Source organism: Pseudophryne corroboree, chromosome 6 (assembly GCF_028390025.1).
Source record: "Pseudophryne corroboree isolate aPseCor3 chromosome 6, aPseCor3.hap2, whole genome shotgun sequence".
NCBI lineage: Eukaryota > Metazoa > Chordata > Amphibia > Anura > Myobatrachidae > Pseudophryne > Pseudophryne corroboree.
Genome location: NC_086449.1, coordinates 274,078,925 through 274,097,704, shown reverse-complemented (window position 1 = coordinate 274,097,704; position 18,780 = coordinate 274,078,925). Strand labels below are relative to the sequence as shown.

The 18,780-nt window shown below is 50.5% G+C and overlaps 1 long non-coding RNA gene across 1 annotated transcript in view; it reads right to left on the bottom strand.

Annotated features, from left to right (window-relative positions):
• Positions 1 to 15,086, bottom strand: part of LOC134932039 (uncharacterized) — a 42,892-nt gene extending 27,806 nt beyond the window's left edge. The window contains exons 1-2 of the long non-coding RNA XR_010179234.1: positions 14,838 to 15,086; positions 11,188 to 11,275 (exon numbers count right to left, since the gene is read on the bottom strand). This is a non-coding gene — a long non-coding RNA (uncharacterized LOC134932039). The remainder of the gene's footprint in view (positions 1 to 11,187; positions 11,276 to 14,837) is intronic.
• Between the last annotated feature and the right edge of the window lie 3,694 nt (positions 15,087 to 18,780).

Here is an 18,780-nt window from a genome sequence, read left to right as displayed (position 1 = left end):
ATGTATAGCAGTGAGTGGGTGGGTGGTGTATTTGGTGAGAGGTATGTGCATTGGGTGAGGTAGTGTTGTACAGCGGCAACAACTATACCTGAGCATGCAATGACAGTGTCTGTGTCTCTGATGCTCTTTTTGGTCCAGAGCTCTAAAATGTATTGTTACGGCTTGCATACTACTAATCATCATGGGCCAATGTCAGTGCCGGTGTCCGTTGTCTGCACTCTTACGTTGCACACTAAGCTGCCGCTCACAAAATCAGACCCATCAGTCAAGGACAGGCAACCATTCTGCAGTGCAGCTTAGACTGGTCATGCAGAGGATGCTGGGAGGGAGGGACAGGAAGTGGGGGCATTTCTTTGTGTGCTGCTCAAGACAAGTAAAGTCACAAAGCAGGTGACTGGTGGAAAGTGCAACTAAAGGTGCATACACGCCGGGTTTTTGCCCAGCGTGTGTGGACATCGCTGGCAGGAAAATAGCTCAGTGCAAACACACTGAGCTATTTTCCCTGTGCCAGCGATGTTCACGGGGAGGGGGGGGGGGGGGTTTGTTTGTGTGTGTGTGTGTGTGTGTGTGTGTGTGTGTGTGTGTGTGTGTGTGTGTGTGTGTGTGTGTGTGTGTGTGTGTGTGAAGCACTTTCCACAATAGGAGTCTGTGGAAAGTGCTTCACTCAGCTGTACAAACAGCCCGACGGACGGCGACAGCTAGCAATGATGCTGGAGCGCGCATCAGCGCTCACAGCTCATCGCTAGCCCATACACACAGGACAAGTTTGAGCTCAAAGTAGCTCAACATACCAAAAGTGAGCTACTTTGAGCTCAAAATCGCCCAGTGTGTATGGCCATTAACACAGCACACATCTGATCTACTGCCTCCTCCACCACATGATATCATGATCAATGCCCCCCTCAATGTCAGTGCATTCTCTCCATCTGGGGGAGAATTAACACATTGGGGGCAGCAGGAAGTGGGCTGGTACATGAATTGACACGAGGAGAGCACATGAATGAATGAATGAATGAATGAAAATATATATATGTGTATGTATGTATATGTGTGTGTGTGTGTGTGTGTGTGTGTGTGTGTGTGTGTGTGTGTATATATATATATATATATATATATATACACACACTGCTCAAAAAAATAAAGGGAACACTCAAACAACACAATGTAACTCCAAGTCAATCACACTTCTGTGAAATCAAACTGTCCACTTAGGAAGCAACACTGATTGACAATCAATTACACATGCTGCTGTGCAAATGGAATAGACAACAGGTGGGAATTATAGGCAATTAGCAAGACACCCCCAATAAAGGAGTTGTTCTGCAGGTGGTGACCACAGACCACTTCTCAGCTCCTATGCTTTCTGGCTGATGTTTTGGTCACTTTTGAAAGCTGGCGGTGCTTTCACTCTAGTGGTAGCATGAGACACTAGTGGTGAGCTGCACTACCTGAGCCACTTGTGTGGGTTGTAGACTCCCTACAACCCACACAAGTGGCTCAGGTAGTGCAGCTCATCCAGGATGGCACATAAATGCGAGCTGTGGCAAGAAGGTTTGCTGTGTCTGTCAGCGTAGTGTCCAGAGCATGGAGGCGCTACCAGGAGACAGGCCAGTACATCAGGAGACGTGGAGGAGGCCGTAGGAGGGCAACAACCCAGCAGCAGGACCACTACCTCCGCCTTTGTGCAAGGAGGAACAGGAGGAGCACTGCCAGAGCCCTGCAAAATGACCTCCAGCAAGCCACAAATGTGCATGTGTCTACTCAAACGATCAGAAACCGTCTCCATGAGAGTGGTATGAGGGCCCGAAGTCCACAGGTGGAGGTTGTGCTTACAGCCCAACACCGTGCAGGACGTTTGGCATTTGCCAGAGAACACCAAGATTGGCAAATTCACCACTGGTGCCCTGTGCTCTTCACAGATACAAGCAGGTTCTCACTGAGCACGTGACAGACGTGACAGAGTCTGGAGACGCCAAGGAGAACGTTCTGCTGCCTGCAACATCCTCCAGCATGACCGGTTTGGCAGTGGGTCAGTAATGGTGTGGGGTGGCATTTCTTTGGGGGGCCGCACAGCCCTCCATGTGCTCGCCAGAGGTAGCCTGACTGCCATTAGGTACCGAGATGAGATCCTCAGAGCTCTTGTGAGACCATATGCTGGTGCGGTTGCCCTGGGTTCCTCCTAATGCAAGACAATGCTAGACCTCATGTGGCTGGAGTGTGTCAGCAGTTCCTGCAAGATGAAGGCATTGATGCTATGGACTGGCCCGCCCGTTCCCCAGACCTGAATCCAATTGAGCACATCTGGGGCATCATGTCTTGCTCCATCCACCAACGCCACGTTGCACCACAGACTGTTCAGGAGTTGGCAGATGCTTTAGTCCATGTCTGGGAAGAGATCCCTCAGGAGACCATCCGCCACCTCATCAGGAGCATGCCCAGGCATTGTAGGGCGGTCATACAGGCACGTGGAGGCCACACACACTACTGAGCCTCATTTTGACTTGTTTTAAGGACATTACATCAAACTTGGATCAGCCTGTAGTGTGTTTTTCCATTTTAATTTTGAGTGTGACTCCAAAACCAGACCTCCATGGGTTAATAAATTTGATTTCCATTGATAATTTTTGTGTGATTTTGTTGTCAGCACATTCAACTATGTAAAGAACAAAGTATTTAATAAGAATATTTCATTCATCTAGGATGTGTTATTTTAGTGTTCCCTTTATTTCTCTGACGTTCTAGTGGATGCTGGGTACTCCGTAAGGACCATGGGGAATAGACGGGCTCCGCAGGAGACTGGGCACTCTAAAAGAAAGATTAGGTACTATCTGGTGTGCACTGGCTCCTCCCTCTATGCCCCTCCTCCAGGCCTCCGTTAGAATCTGTGCCCGGCTCGAGCTGGTTGCACACTAGGGGCTCTCCTGAGCTTCTAGTAAAGAAAGTATTTATTAGGTTTTTTATTTTCAGTGAGATCTGCTGGCAACAGACTCACTGCTACGAGGGACTTAGGGGAGAGAAGCGAACCTACCTGCTTGCAGCTAGCTTGGGCTTCTATGCTACTGGACACCATTAGCTCCAGAGGGATCGAACACAGGCCCAGCCTCGGTCGTCCGGTCACGGAGCCGCGCCGCCGTCCCCTTTGCAGAGCCAGAAGCAAGAAGAACGTCCTGGAAATCGGCAGCTGAAGACTCCGGTCTTCATTAAGGTAGCGCACAGCACTGCAGCTGTGCGCCATTGCTCCCTATGCACACCACATACTCCGGTCACTGATGGGTGCAGGGCGCTGGGGGGGGGGGCGCCCTGGGCTGCAATTAGAGTACCTTAAATTGGCAAAAAGCACATAATATAGTCTAATAAACTATATATGTGCAAAAATCCCATGCCATAATATTAATATAAGAGCGGGAGAAGTCCGCCGTGAAGGGGGCGGGGCTATCTCCCTCAGCACACTGGCGCCATTTTCTCTTCACAGTTCCGCTGGAAGACAGCTCCCCAGGCTCTCCCCTGCCGTTTCCAGGCTCAAAGGGTTAAAAAGAGAGGGGGGGCACTAAATTTAGGCGCAAACTATACATGTAAAGCAGCTATAGGGAAAAATCACTTTGTGTTAGTGTAAATCCCTAATTATATAGCGCTGTGGTGTGTGCTGGCATACTCTCTCTCTGTCTCCCCAAAGGACTTTGTGGGGTCCTGTCCTCAGAGTCAGAGCATTCCCTGTGTGTGTGCGGTGTGTCGGTACGGCTGTGTCGACGTGTTTGATGAGGAGGCTTATGTGGAGGCGGAGCAGGTGCCGATAAATGTGATGTCACCCCCTGCGGGGTCGACACCAGAGTGGATGGATATGTGAAAGGTATTAACCGGCAGTGTCAACTCCTTACATAAAAGGCTGGATGACGTAACAGCCGTGGGACAGCCGGCTTCTCAGCCCGTGCCTGCCCAGGCGTCTCAAAGACCATCAGGGGCTCACAAACGCCCGCTACCTCAGATGGCAGACACAGATGTCGACACGGAGTCTGACACCAGTGTCGACGAGGATGAGACATATACACAATCCACAAGGGGCATCCGTTGCATGATTACGGCAATGAAAAATGTGTTACACATTTCTGACATTAATCCAGGTACCACTAAAAAGGGTATTATGTTTGGGGAGAAAAAGCAGCCAGTGTTTTTTCCCCCATCAGATGAGTTGAATGAAGTGTGTGAAGAAGCGTGGGGTTCCCCCGATAAGAAACTGGTCATTTCTAAAAAATTACTGATGGCGTACCCTTTCCCGCCAGAGGATAGGTCACGTTGGGAGATATCTCCTAGGGTGGATAAGGCGCTCACACGCTTGTCAAAAAAGGTGGCACTGCCGTCTCAGGATACGGCCGCCTTAAAGGAGCTTGCTGATAGAAAGCAGGAGGCTATCCTGAAGTCTGTATATACACACTCAGGTACTATACTGAGACCTGCAATTGCTTCAGCATGGATGTGTAGTGCTGCTGCAGCGTGGTCTGATACCCTGTCAGATAATATTGATACCCTCGACAGGGATACTATTTTGCTAACCATGGTGCATATTAAAGACGTCGTCTTATATATGAGGGATGCACAGAGGGATATTTGCCGGCTGGCATCTAGAATTAATGCAATGTCCATTTCTGCCAGGAGGGTATTATGGACCCGGCAGTGGACAGGTGATGCTGATTCTAAAAGGCACATGGAGGTTTTGCCTTATAAGGGTGAGGAATTGTTTGGGGATGGTCTCTCGGACCTCGTATCCACAGCAACAGCTGGGAAATCGACATTTTTACCTCAGGCTCCCTCACAACCTAAGAAAGCACCATACTATCAGGTACAGTCCTTTCGGCCTCAGAAAGGCAAGCGGATCAAAGGTGCTTCCTTTCTGCCCAGAGGCAGGGGGAGAGGGAAAAAGCTGCACCAGACAGCCAGTTCCCAGGAACAAAAATCCTCCCCTGCTTCTACTGAGTCCACCGCATGACGCTGGGGCTCCACAGACGGAGCCGGGTGCGGTGGGGGCGCGTCTCCAGAACTTCAGCGACCAGTGGGTTCGCTCACAGGTGGATCTCTGGGTTCTACAAGTGGTATCGCAGGGATACAAGCTGGAATTCGAGGCGTCTCCCCCTCGCCGTTACCTCAAATCAGCCTTGCCAACTACTCCCCAGGACAGGGAGGTAGTACTGGCGGCAATTCACAAGCTGTACCTCCAGCAGGTGATAATAAAAGTTCCCCTCCTTCAACAGGGACGGGGTTACTATTCCACAATGTTTGTGGTACCGAAACCAGACGGTTCGGTGAGACCCAGTCTAAATTTGAAATCCTTGAACACTTATATAAGGAAATTCGAGTTCAAAATGGAATCGCTCAGGGCGGTTATTGCAAGCCTGGAAGAGGGGGATTACATGGTATCACTGGACATCATGGATGCTTACCTACATGTCCCCATTTACCCACCTCACCAGGAGTACCTCAAGGTTGTGGTACAGAACTGCCATTACCAATTCCAGACGTTGCCGTTTGGTCTGTCCACGGCACCGAGGGTGTGTTCCAAGGTAATGGCCAAAATGATGATATTCCTTCGAAAGAAGGGAGTTATAATTATCCCGTACTTGGACGATCTCCTTATAAAGGCGAGGTCCCAGGAGCAGTCGTTGATCGGAGTAGCACTATCTCAGGAAGTGCTACAACAGCACGGCTGGATTCTGAATATCCCAAAGTCGCAGCTGGTTCCTACGACGCGTCTGCTGATATTGGGCATGTTTCTGGACACAGAACAGAAGAAGGTGTTTCTCCCGGAGGAGAAGGCCAAGGAGTTGTCATCTCTGGTCAGAGACCTCCTAAAACCAAAACAGGTGTCGGTGCATCATTGCACGCGAGTCCTGGAAAAGGTGCTAGCTTCTTACGAAGTAATTCCCTTCGGTAGGTTCCATGCAAGGAATTTCAGTGGGACCTGTTAGACTAGTGAGGATCGCATCTTCAGATGCATCAGCTGATCACCCTGTCCCCGGGGCCAGGGTGTCTTTGCTGTGGTGGCTGCAGAGTGCTCATCTTCTCGAGGGCCGCAGATTCGGCATTCAGGACTGGGTCCTGGTGACCGTGGATGCAAGCCTCCGAGGTTGGGGAGCAGCCACTCAGGGAAGAAATTTCCAAGGACAATGGTCGAGTCAGGAGACTTCCCTACACATAAATATTCTGGACCTAAGGGCCATTTACAATGCCCTAAGGCAGCAAGAACCCCTGCTTCAAAACCAGCCGGTGCTGATTCAGTCAGACAACACAACGGCTGTCGGCCATGTAAACCGACAAGGCGGCACAAGAAGCAGGATGGCGTTGGCAGAAGCCACAAGGATTCTCCGATGGGCGGAGTATCACGTGCTAACACTGTCAGCGGTGTTCATTCCGGGTGTGGAAAACTAGGAAGCAGACTTCCTCAGCAGGCACGGCCTCCACCCGGGAGAGTGGGGACTTCATCCAGAAGTCTTCACGCAGATTGTGAACCGTTGGGAACGGCCACAGGTGGACATGACGGCGTCCCGCCTAAACAAAAAGCTAAAAAAGTATTGCACTAGGTCATGATACCCTCAGGCGATAGCTGTGGATGCACTAGTGACACCGTGGGTGTACCAGTAGGTTTATGTGTTCCCTCCTCTTCCTCTCATGCCCAAGGTACTGAGGATAGTAAGTAAGAGAGGAGTAAGAACTATACTCGTAGTTCCGGATTGGCCAAGAAGAACTTGGTACCCAGAAAAATGATCTCGGAGGACCCATGGCCTCTGTCTCTCAGACGGACCTGTTACTGCAGGGGCCCTGTCTGTTCCAAGACTTACCGCGGCTGCATTTGACGGCTTGGCGGTTGAACGCAGAATCCTAACGGGAAAGGGCGTTCCAGATGAAGTTATTCCTACGCTGTTAAAGGCTAGGAGAGACGCTGCCTGAAGTTCAGACGTTGTTAAGGGAGTGCTGCATATTCAGCCCCCTTTTGTGCCTCCAGTGGCACCTTGGGATCTCAACGTAGTGTTGGTTTTCCTAAAATCACATTGTTTTGAGCCACTTCAGAACGTGGAGTTGAAGTATCTCACGTGGAAAGTGGTCATATATATTTGGCCTTGGCTTCGGCTAGGCGTGTATCAGAATTGGCGGCTTTGTCATGTGAAAGCCCTTATCTGATCTTCCATAGGGACGGGGCAGAATTGAGGATTCGTCCCCAATTTCTCCCTAAGTTGGTATCAGCGTTTCATTTGAACCAACCTTTTGTGGTGCCTGCGGCTACTCGGGACTTGGAGGCCTCCAAGTTGCTGGATGTAGTCCGGGCCCTGAAAATTTATGTTTTCAGGACGGCTAGAGTCAAAAATACTGTCTCGCTGTTATCCTGCATGCACCCAACAAGCTGGGTGCTCCTGCTTCTAAGCAGACTATTGCTCGCTGGATCTGTGGCGCGATTCAACTTGCACATTCTGCGGCTGGACTGCCGCATCCTAAATCAGTAAAAGCCCATTCCACAAGGAAGGGGGCTCTTCTTGGGCGCCTGCCCAAGGGGTCTCGGCATTACAACTTTGCCGAGCTGCTACTTGGTCGGGGTCAAACACGTTTGCAAAATTCTACAAGTTTGATATCCTGGCTGAGGAGGACCTTGTGTTTGCTCATGCGGTGCTGCAGAGTCATCCGCACTCTCCCGCCCGTTTGGGAGCTTTGGTATAATCCCCATGGTCCTTACGGAGTACCCAGCATCCACTAGGACGTCAGAGAAAATAAGAATTTACTCACCGGTAATTCTATTTCTCGTAGTCCGTAGTGGATGCTGGGAGCCCGTCCCAAGTGCGGACTCTCTGCAATACATGTATAGTTATTGCTTAACTAAAGGGTTTTGTTATGAGCCATCTGTTAATGAGACTCCTTTGTTGTTCATACTGTTAACTGGGTATAGTTATCACAAGTTGTACGGTGTGATTGGTGTGGCTGGTATGAGTCTTACCCGGGATTCCAAATCCTTTCCTTGTAGTGTCAGCTCTTCCGGGCACAGTTTCCCTAACTGAGGTCTGGAGGAGGGGCATAGAGGGAGGAGCCAGTGCACACCAGATAGTACCTAATCTTTCTTTTAGAGTGCCCAGTCTCCTGCGGAGCCCGTCTATTTCCCATGGTCCTTACGGAGTACCCAGCATCCACTACGGACTACGAGAAATAGAATTACCGGTGAGTAAATTCTTATTTTTTTTGAGCAGTGTATATATAGTGATCACACATTAATATAAAGATGGGGGGAGCAACCACAGCCAGAGCCGGATTAAGGGGGGGGGCCCAGGGGTTCAGTACCCCGGGCCCTCCTGTCATAAGGGGCCCCCAGCCAAAGCTGCGCTGCCCCGCTCTGGTGCTGCTGTCCCCTCTCCAGCCTCCGCCGCCAGCAGCAGCTCTCCTGGCTGCAGTGGAGGCTGGAGATTGCTGCCTGTATCAATCCCTGATCCGAGCTGCCCATTAGGAGGGGGAGGGAGCCACACGCACAGCCACAAGCGGGACATAACACACCAGTAGTCTTCTCCCCACTGCAGCGTGGGGTCTTTGTGCGGGGGTATGCCGCGATTCGGGGGTCGGAGCAGAGGGGACGGAGGTAATATAAGATAATTGTTATAGAATCATGTCATATTGGCCCCGCCCCCTCCCCGCCGACCCGCGAATCACGGCATTTTTGCCGTGGGGGCGGGGCCTAATGGTGAACTGTGCCCCTGGCTCCCAGCAATATGTCCTGGCTGCGGCATCCTCACCCTTTTCCTCAGGGCAGGCTTTAGTGTAAGTGTACGTGTACGCACAGTTTGTGTTCTATGTGTGTATGTGTTCTATCTGTGTATACTGTATATATGTGTATATGTTCTATTCGTGTACGTGTGTATGTGTTTAGTGTGTGTGTATGTATTTGTGTGTATGGGGGTGCATGAGTTCTATGTAATGTGTGTGTGTGTGTGTGTGTGTGTGTGTGTGTGTGTGTGTGTGTGTGTGTGTGTGTGTGTGTGTGTGTGTGTGTGTGTGTGTGTGTGTGTGTGTGTGTGTGTTCAAAGGAAACCCCCTTCCGAATCCTGCTTTCCCCCCTGCGGGGGGTGGTTGCTGGTGGGTGGGCCCCCTGTCATGTGTGCCCTGGGCCCCCCAAGGGCTTAATCCGGCCCTGACCACAGCCAGTGGTTTTTTTATTGTTTTTATTTAGTGGTCAATAAAATTACAGGCAGTGCTTACTTCATATAAAGCGACGAGGAGAGGGAGATTGAGTTAGTTGGATTAGTGTTAGCTAATCCCTCCATGGTGCTAGCCACGTGTCACGGAATAGGCTACGCCCACAACCCATGTGTAGGTCTCATGCCCACAGCACTGGTCACGCCGTACAGTGCTGGTTACATCTGCGATGCCACACAATAGGCCCTTCACAAATGTCAGCTCTAGGCCCATGTAAACCTTAATCTGGCACTGGCTGCTCAGCAAAGCAGCAGGTGATCACTGAATAGATGCTGTGCGCATGCGGGGAGTGCTAGCCGGGGGCTGCCCAGCTGCTCAGAGAGTGCCGGGCACGCCCCCAAAATGGTGAAAACAGGGGATGCGACGCTAGGCCAGGCCCTCCACCCGAGGCCAAGCCCACTCCTCCTGAGACCTCGCCCCTTTGCGGCAGCACCTACGGCACGGCTGGTCCTGAGTCTCCTGCATCAAATGTTGGGAGGTATGCCAGTGTTCTAAACACTGCAACCACTGTTGCTGCTTCTTACCTATAGTGGGCATAAATTAAATAGACATCTTTTGAGTGCAGTCATCCGACTCCATACTGCACAGGTTATAAATTTATACTGTGGTTAGGAGAGACTTAAGCATTATGTGACTTTATAATACAATTATGCATAAACAATTATACTGCAGCTCTTCTCAGAAAGATTTTTTTTTAAATGTATACGCAGTGGTCGAAGTGGGCCGGTATGCAGCGGTACGGTATACCTGCACTTCTTTCCACTGAACCTGGTAGTAATTTAAAAAAAAATTAAATTAAAGTGTGCAGCAGGAGGCGAGGGAAGTGGCCAGCCTCCTGCACTAAGGATGCTGCTCCCGGCCTGACTAGGCAGCAGTGTAGAGCGCCGGACCTGTGAGGCTCTCTGCCGCTCACAGCCGCCCAATGGTCACAGCCGCTCGCCATTCACAGTCGCCCGCCGCCGGAGGGACCTCGCCGCCACCGCACCAAAGGCCTTCTAACTGCCACCACACCGAAGGCCTCCTTACCACCGCCACCGCCGCTGCCCATGGGCTCCTCCACTGCTGCCGACTACACCTCTGCACAGCCACCGACCACAGTCCCTTCAGCACCTCCGCTGCTCATCTCATCAGGTAATGTTCCCCTACTTCCTCTTGTCACTCTCCCCGTCACTGCCGTCACTCTCCCCGTCACTGCTGTCCCTCTCTCTCCCTGTCCCTGAATTGTTGATCATACTGTGTGGGATAATGTTTGGCTCATACTTTGTGGCATATTGTAAATTTTGGCTCATTCCGTGTGACATATAGTGAATTTTGTCTCATTCCGTGTGGCGTAATGTGAATTTTGGCTCATTCAGTGTGGCATAATGTGAATTTTGTCTCATTCCCTGTGGGATAATATGTAAAGGGCACCAGTACTAGATAGTATAAGGGGTCCTATTATTGTGGTGCATAATGTGTATATGGTGTGGTACACTACACTTATGGACACGCCCCCTTTAAGTGGACTCGCCCCCTTTTTCCGGAGCATAATTACAACCTTCACTTTTCCATACGCCCACTTCAAAATTTCCACTTCGACCACTGTGTATAAGGGATTAAGGGGTCTATTTACTAGGCATTGGATGGAGATAAATCCGACGGAGATAAAGTACCAGCCAATCGGCTCCAAACTGTCATTTTTCAATCCCAGCCTGTGACATGGCAGTTAGGAGCCGGTTGGCTGGGACTTTATCTACTTCAGATTTATCTCCATCCACGGCTTAGTAAATAGACTCCTAAGACCGTTGTCTTCTCTTCACATGTCCTACTGCAGTCACAGCTTCAAATACAGATGCCTAAAGCTGCTTCTTCCTTGTCATAAATTTGCATAATTCTCCTCAAAAGTTAAGCGTATGTTATGCCTAACTATGCTTTTCCAGGGGCACAGTGAGTGTCATCTTCGTTAACACGCTCTCCACCCTCCTCCACTACCTGGTAGAGTCCCCCAACCTGTTCTTCCTCCTCACTCAACTCTCCAGCCTGTCGCCTCCCACTCTTCGTTGTTCACAAACAAGTAACACTGAAAAGATATAGACAGTGCAAACACTGACAACCAGATAGCACTCATATACAAATAAAACCGTACAGACAAAAAGACAAAGACAAGTTATAGCCAAAAATACACACCGAGCCAGAGGCGTTTCTAGATAGGAGGGGACCCATGTGCAGACTCCATGTGTGGGCCCCCTCATCTCCCGTAGCCGTCGTCGCCGATGTTGGCGCTCTCAGCACTGAGACTCTGGCACAGTGCCAGTGTCTACAGCGTATGCGCAGGACTCCGAAAAAATGGCCACAGTGAAATTTTTTGGGATTCCTGCGCATGCGCTGTAGACTCTGGCACTGCGCCAGAGTCTCTAGTTCTCAGTGCGCTAGCAGTGGCGATGACGGCTACGGGAGATGAGGGGGCCCACACACAATCACCGATGGACGCCAGAAAGGTGAGTATAGAAGAAATGGGTGCAGTGTGGGCCCCCTCTGGACACAGGGGCCCGTGTGCACCGCACACACTGCACCCATTATAGACACGCCAGTGCACAGAGCCACAAAGATAAATCATTCAGTTATCAATTTACACTCACAAATCTCCAAATAATCACACCACAATGGGGCAGATTCAGAGGTGGATACTATAGCACAGCCTCTACATCTGTGCAGAGTCGGATTAAGGGCTGTGGGAGCTCCTGGGCAACAATCTTGTGGGGGCCCCTTTCAAACACTGTAATTTTAAAAATAAATATATATATGTATGTATTTATCTTCTTATTTTTGTTCATCCATGCGCAGGGAGAGGGAGAGCTGTTTCTGCCCCCCCCCCCCCCCCCCCAAGGTGGGCAGGCTCAGCGCTGGGCAGTTGCAGCTCCGTTCCTTTGAGATCTCACACTGCAGGGCGGTTGCGGCTCCCTTTGATGGGATCATCCTGACATTGTCATATGGTCACCAGCGGCAATAGGGGAGAAAGAGGCTGGACGGGGAGGGGAAGAGTCTTCTCCTCTCCTCTGATGCGGTGCATGAGTGCACCACTTCCATCCTTCCTACGTCGTTACTGCTGGGAGTTGGACTGCTCGCGGCTTACTAATAATGAGTCAGTCTGACTCACTATTAGTGCCGCTGACTGCGGGCACCGGTGAGTGCGGAGTCTGGGGGACAGTAAGTGGGGGCCCCGGGGCAACCGCCCTTGTTGCCCCTCCTATAATCCGGCTCTGCATCTGTGTACGTAGCAGCTGTGCTAAAACATATAAAAGCCGCATGAGGTGTCTTATGTATAAAGGTGGCCACTATTGGCTTCTGTGATGCACTGCTGCATCTGAGGATCAGCTGCGTGACCATCGGACATCTGAGTTAGCCCCAGGTTACTCGGGATGTCCGGCCAAATCACACTGCCAGGGCCAGGGCCGGTGCAAGGTTTCTAGGCACCCTAGGCAAAATTTTTGCCTATCACCCCATCCCGTCAACTGTGTCCTGGCTCCTCTGTGCCGTCTCTCCCTCATTACATCACCTGTATCCCAGCTCCTCTCTGCCTCTTTGCTTCCCCCTGCATCCCGACACCTATATCCCAGCTCCTCTGTACTGCTTTGCCCCATCCCGTCACCTGTATCCCAGCTCCTCAGAGCTGCTTCCCTCTGCATCCCGACACCTTTATCCCAGATCCTCAGAGCTGCTTCCCTCTGCATCCCGACACCTGTATCCCAGATCCTCTGAGCTGCTTCCCTCTGCATCCCGACACCTGTATCCCAGATCCTCAGAGCTGCTTCCCTCTGCATCCCGACACCTGTATCCCAGATCCTCGGAGCTGCTTCCCCCTGCATCCCGACACCTGTATCCCAGCTCCTCTGTACTGCTTTGCCCCATCCCGTCACCTGTATCCCAGCTCCTTGGTGCTGCTTTTCCCATCCTGTCACCTGTATCCCAGCTCCTCTCTCCCTCTTTGCTTCACCCAGCATCCTGACACCTGTATCCCTGCTCCTCTGTACTGTGTCCCCCTATCCCGTCACCTGTATCCCGGCTCCTCGTTGCTGATTCCCCGCATCCTGTCACCTGTATCCCAGCTCTCTGTGCTGCTTCCCCCTGCATCCTGACACCTGTTTCCCAGCTCCTCGGTGCTGCTTCCCCGCATCCTGTCACCTGTATCCCAGCTCTCTGTGCTGCTTCCCCCTGCATCCTGACACCTGTTTCCCAGCTCCTCGGTGCTGCTTCCCCGCATCCTGTCACCTGTATCCCAGCTCTCTGTGCTGATTCCCCCTGCATCCTGACACCTGTATCCCAGCTCCTCGGTGCTGCTTCCCCGCATCCTGTCACCTGTATCCCAGCTCTCTGTGCTGCTTCCCCCTGCATCCTGACACCTGTTTCCCAGCTCCTCGGTGCTGCTTCCCCGCATCCTGTCACCTGTATCCCAGCTCTCTGTGCTGCTTCCCCCTGCATCCTTACACCTGTTTCCCCATTTACTCGGTGCTGCTTCCCCGCATCCTGTCACCTGTATCCCAGCTCTCTGTGCTGCTTCCCCCTGCATCCTGACACCTGTTTCCCAGCTCCTCGGTGCTGCTTCCCCGCATCCTGTCACCTGTATCCCAGCTCTCTGTGCTGCTTCCCCCTGCATCCTGACACCTGTTTCCCAGCTCCTCGGTGCTGCTTCCCCGCATCCTGTCACCTGTATCCCAGCTCTCTGTGCTGCTTCCCCCTGCATCCTGACACCTGTTTCCCAGCTCCTCGGTGCTGCTTCCCCGCATCCTGTCACCTGTATCCCAGCTCCTCAATGCTGCTTTCCCCATCCCGTCACCTGTATCCCAGCTCCTCGGTGCTGCTCCCATCCATCCCGTCACCTGTATCCCAGCTCCTCGGTGCTGCTTCCCCGCATCCTGTCACCTGTATCCCAGCTCCTCAATGCTGCTTTCCCCATCCCGTCACCTGTATCCCAGCTCCTCGGTGCTGCTCCCATCCATCCCGTCACCTGTATCCCAGCTCCTCGGTGCTGCTCCCATCCATCCCGTCACCTGTATCCCAGCTCCTCGGTGCTGCTTCCATCCATCCCGTCACCTGTATCCCAGCTCCTCAATGCTGCTTTCCCCATCCCGTCACCTGTATCCCAGCTCCTCAATGCTGCTTTCCCCATCCCGTCACCTGTATCCCAGCTCCTCTCTCTCTCTTTGCCTCCCCCCCCCATATTCCAAAACCTGTATCCCAGCTCCTTTGTGCCATTTAACCCATCCTGTCACCTGTATGCCAATGCTTTTTTGTCACTTCCCCGTCACCTGTATCACTGCTCCTCTGTGCTGCTTCCTCCCATTATATATATATATATATATATATATATATATATATATATATATATAATTTATGAAGTCCCAAGTGCTCTGTATCTACATATTAAACAATACATCCCTTTACTGAGACCCCACAAAACATTACTACAGACACCTGCCCCCACTCCAAGCACGCATAACTTTACACCATGCGCTAGTAACTTAAATACAGTATATCTAAATATGACATTATCCCACCCCACATATACAGTAACTGCTATACCCACTTCCCCAGATAATATTAATATACACCCCAACCCCCAGATAACACTAAAAAACACCCACCTACTGCTTGAAGGGTTCTGCATTTTCTCTCACTCATACTGCACACTGAGAAGCAGGGCAGGATAGGCCCACACAGACAGAGCATGACTCCAGGAGTAGGAAGAGGCGGGGCCTCGGGAAGAGGGGGCGGAGCCTCGGGAGGGGCAGGAGAAGGTCATACTATAGTAGGTACGTGGTTGGGTCCCGGGGAACGGAGCAACCACAGCGCAGAGAGGAAGGGGGGCAGGCATCGGGCACTGCTGCTGGCTGCACCGGACATGTCAGACTGTGACATGTCTGCAGTCTCAGCCAGTAAGCCTGTGCAAACCGTCACTGTGGTAAAATAAGGATGTCTTTTTAAGAGACATCCTTATTACAGTGCTGGGAGACTCGGTCCCGCCCCCTCAGGAGTCGGCGCCCATAGGCAGCTGCCTAAAGCTGCCTAATGGTAGCGCCGGCCCTGGCCAGGGCCAGTGAAGCTGCTTCCAAGGATGCAGCCACTGGCTCCTGCATGCCCAGAAAATGGGCCGAAACGTCCTCGTTTCTGAAATGCTTCCTGTTGCCACCCTATTGCTGTCCATGAACTCCAGCAGCATGTCAATCATGCGGCAGCATTTGGGGCACTGTAAGTGACATGGCATTCCCAGATCGTGAAAACTGTCAAACAAAAAAATCTATATAGCGATAGTTTTGATGGTACAACAGATAGTGGCGTCTAAGGATGCACCAAACAGTATTATTGCATATGCCCATCTTCTGCGTCAGTACCTATCCCCTACTCCACACACATCTCTGCCTATACTCTCCACGGCCGCCCAGCCTAAGTCTTGCCAGGCTGCGGGCAGGTCCGGCAACAGGAGGGTAGACAAAGTAAATTTCTAATACATTGGCTGACAGAGCAATGATACAAAAAAAAGCGGTAGGTACACTCGTGCAGCATCTATTAGTAAACATCAGCGGTAGGTGCACTCTTGCAGCATCTATTAGGAAACATCAGCAGTAGGTGCACCCATGCAGCATCTATGAGTAAACATTAGCGGTAGGTGCACTCGTGCAGAATCTATTAGTAAACATCAGCAGTAGGTGCACTCGTGCAGAATCTATTAGTAAACATCAGCAGTAGGTGCACTCGTGCAGAATCTATTAGTAAACATCAGCAGTAGGTGCACTTGTACAGCATCTATTAGTAAACATCAGCAGTAGGTGCACTCATGCAGCATCTATTAGTAAACTGTAGTAGGTGCACTCGTGCAGCATCTATTAGTAAACATTAGTAGTAGGTGCACTCGTGCAGCATCTATTAGTAAACAGTAGTAGGTGCACTCGTGCGGCATCTATTAGTAAACATCAGCAGTAGGTGCACTCGTGCACCATCTATTAGTAAAATCAGCGGTAGGGGCACTCGTGCAGAATCTATTAGTAAACATCAGCAGTAGGTGCAATCGTGCAGTATCTATTAGTAAACATTAGCGGTAGGTGCACTCGTGCAGCATCTACTAGTAAACATTAGCGGTAGGTGCACTCGTGCAGCATCTATTAGTAAACATCAGCAGTAGGTGCACGAGTGCAGTATCTATTAGTAAACATCGGTGGTAGGTGCACTCATGCAGCATGATCTATTGGTAAAGATTAGTAGTAGGTGCACTCGTGCAGCATCTATTAGTAAACATCGGCGGTAGGTGCACTCATGCAGCATCTGTTAGTAAACATCAGCGGTAGGTGCACTCGTGCAGCATCTATTAGTAAACATTAGTGGTAGGTGCACTCTTGCAGCATCTGTTAGTAAACATCAGCGGTAGGTGCACTCGTGCAGCATCTATTAGTAAACATTAGTGGTAGGTGCACTCTTGCAGCATCTGTTAGTAAATATCAGCGGTAGGTGCACTCATTTAACATCTATTAGTGAATTAAACTTAAATAGGATAGGATTTTTGCGCTAGTTGTTAACATAGAGTGGTCTATTCATGAAGCAGTGAAAAGTGTGGAGAAGTGAGCCAGTGGAGAAATTGCTAATCGGTATTGAAGTAACATTTATAATTTGTATACTATACAATTGTACAGAGCAGCTGATTGGTTGCCGTGGGCAACTTCTCCACTCTTTTCACTGCTTCATGAATAGACCCCAGAGTCTGATATGGAGGGGGGGATGGGGGGGGGGAACACCATTAGAATTACATGTGTGCTATAAATGAATATTTATTATTATAATTTAATTATATAGCATATATTTATCCAATCTTCAATATACTTTATATAAAAAAAAAATCACATAAAAAAACAGCAATACAGCCGGCTATGTACAAATACATTTACACAAAACACTCAATGATAATAAAGGTGCCAATAAAGCAATACATAAAACACTGGCCCTCATTCCGAGTTGTTCGCTCTGTAAAAATCTTCGCATCGCAGCGATTTTCCGCTTAGTGCGCAGTCCGCACTGCGACTGCGCCAAGTAAATTTGCTATGAAGTTTGGATTTTTACTCACGGCTTTTTCTTCGCTCAGGCGATCGTAGTGTGATTGACAGGAAATGGGTGTTACTGGGCAGAAACAGGCCGTTTTATGGGCGTGTGGGAAAAAACGCTACAGTTTCCGGAAAAAACGCAGGAGTGGCCGGAGAAACGGAGGAGTGTCTGGGCGAACGCTGGGAGTGTTTGTGACGTCAAACCAGGAACGACAAGCACTGAACTGATCGCAGATGCCGAGTAAGTCTGAAGCTACTCAGAAACTGCTACGAGGTGTGTAATCGCAATATTGCGATTACTTCGTTCGCAATTTTAAGATGCTAAGATTCACTCCCAGTAGGCGGCGGCTTAGCGTGAGCAACTCTGCTAAAATCGCCTTGCGAGCGAACAACTCGGAATGACCTCCACTGGGTGAATAACCTGTATAGGAGGTAAATTATCTATTTGGTAGATACATGGGGGGTGATTCAGACATGATTGCTGGGCTGCAAATTTTGTTATCCTGCGATCAGATAGTCGCCGCCCAAGGGGAGTGTAAATTTTCCATGCAAGTGTGCGATCACATGTGTACGCCCCATGCTACAAATTTCCCTCCAGCAGTGGACAGCTGCAAATCCGTTCACACCTCATTCACCATCTAATGTTTTTTCCACTGTCTGCAGTCTGTGGGCAGCCCAGGACCTACTCCTACAGTGCGATGAAACAGACTGATCGGGTCCGGAGCTGACGTCACACACCCTGCCTGAAAACGCTTGGGAACGCCTGCGTTTTCCCTGACACTCCAAGAAAATGGTCAGTTACCACCCACAAACCGCCTCTTCCTGTCAATCAGCATGTGCAATTGAAATTTTCACACCAGCCTGTCGCTGTTCGGCAGTGCCTGTTGTGTTTTTGGTGATGCGCGTGCGCATTGCGGTGCATACGCACGAGCAATCTATCAATAATCGCCTGCTGTGCAAAATCGCACAGCAGCGATTAGGTTTGAATCGGGCCCATAGTTACCATATATATGCAACTTGGAGTGTCTGGTAAATGTCTGATGGTATGTCCAATATAGGGGGTCATTCCGAGTTGTTCGCTCGGTAAAAATCTTCGCATCGCAGCGATTTTCCGCTTAATGCGCATGCGCAATGTCCGCACTGCGACTGCGCCAAGTAAATTTGCTATGCAGTTAGGAATTTTACTCACGGCTTTTTCATCGTTCTGGCGATCGTAATGTGATTGACAGGAAATGGGTGTTACTGGGCGGAAACAGGCCGTTTTATGGGCGTGTGGGGAAAAAACGCTACCGTTTCCGGAAAAAACGCAGGAGTGGCCGGAGAAACGGAGGAGTGTCTGGCCGAACGCTGGGTGTGTTTGTGACGTCAAACCAGGAACGGCAAGCACTGAAATGATCGCAGATGCCGAGTAAGTCTGGAGCTACTCAGAAACTGCTACGATGTGTGTAATCGCAATATTGCGAATACATCGTTCGCAATTTTTAAGATGCTAAGATTC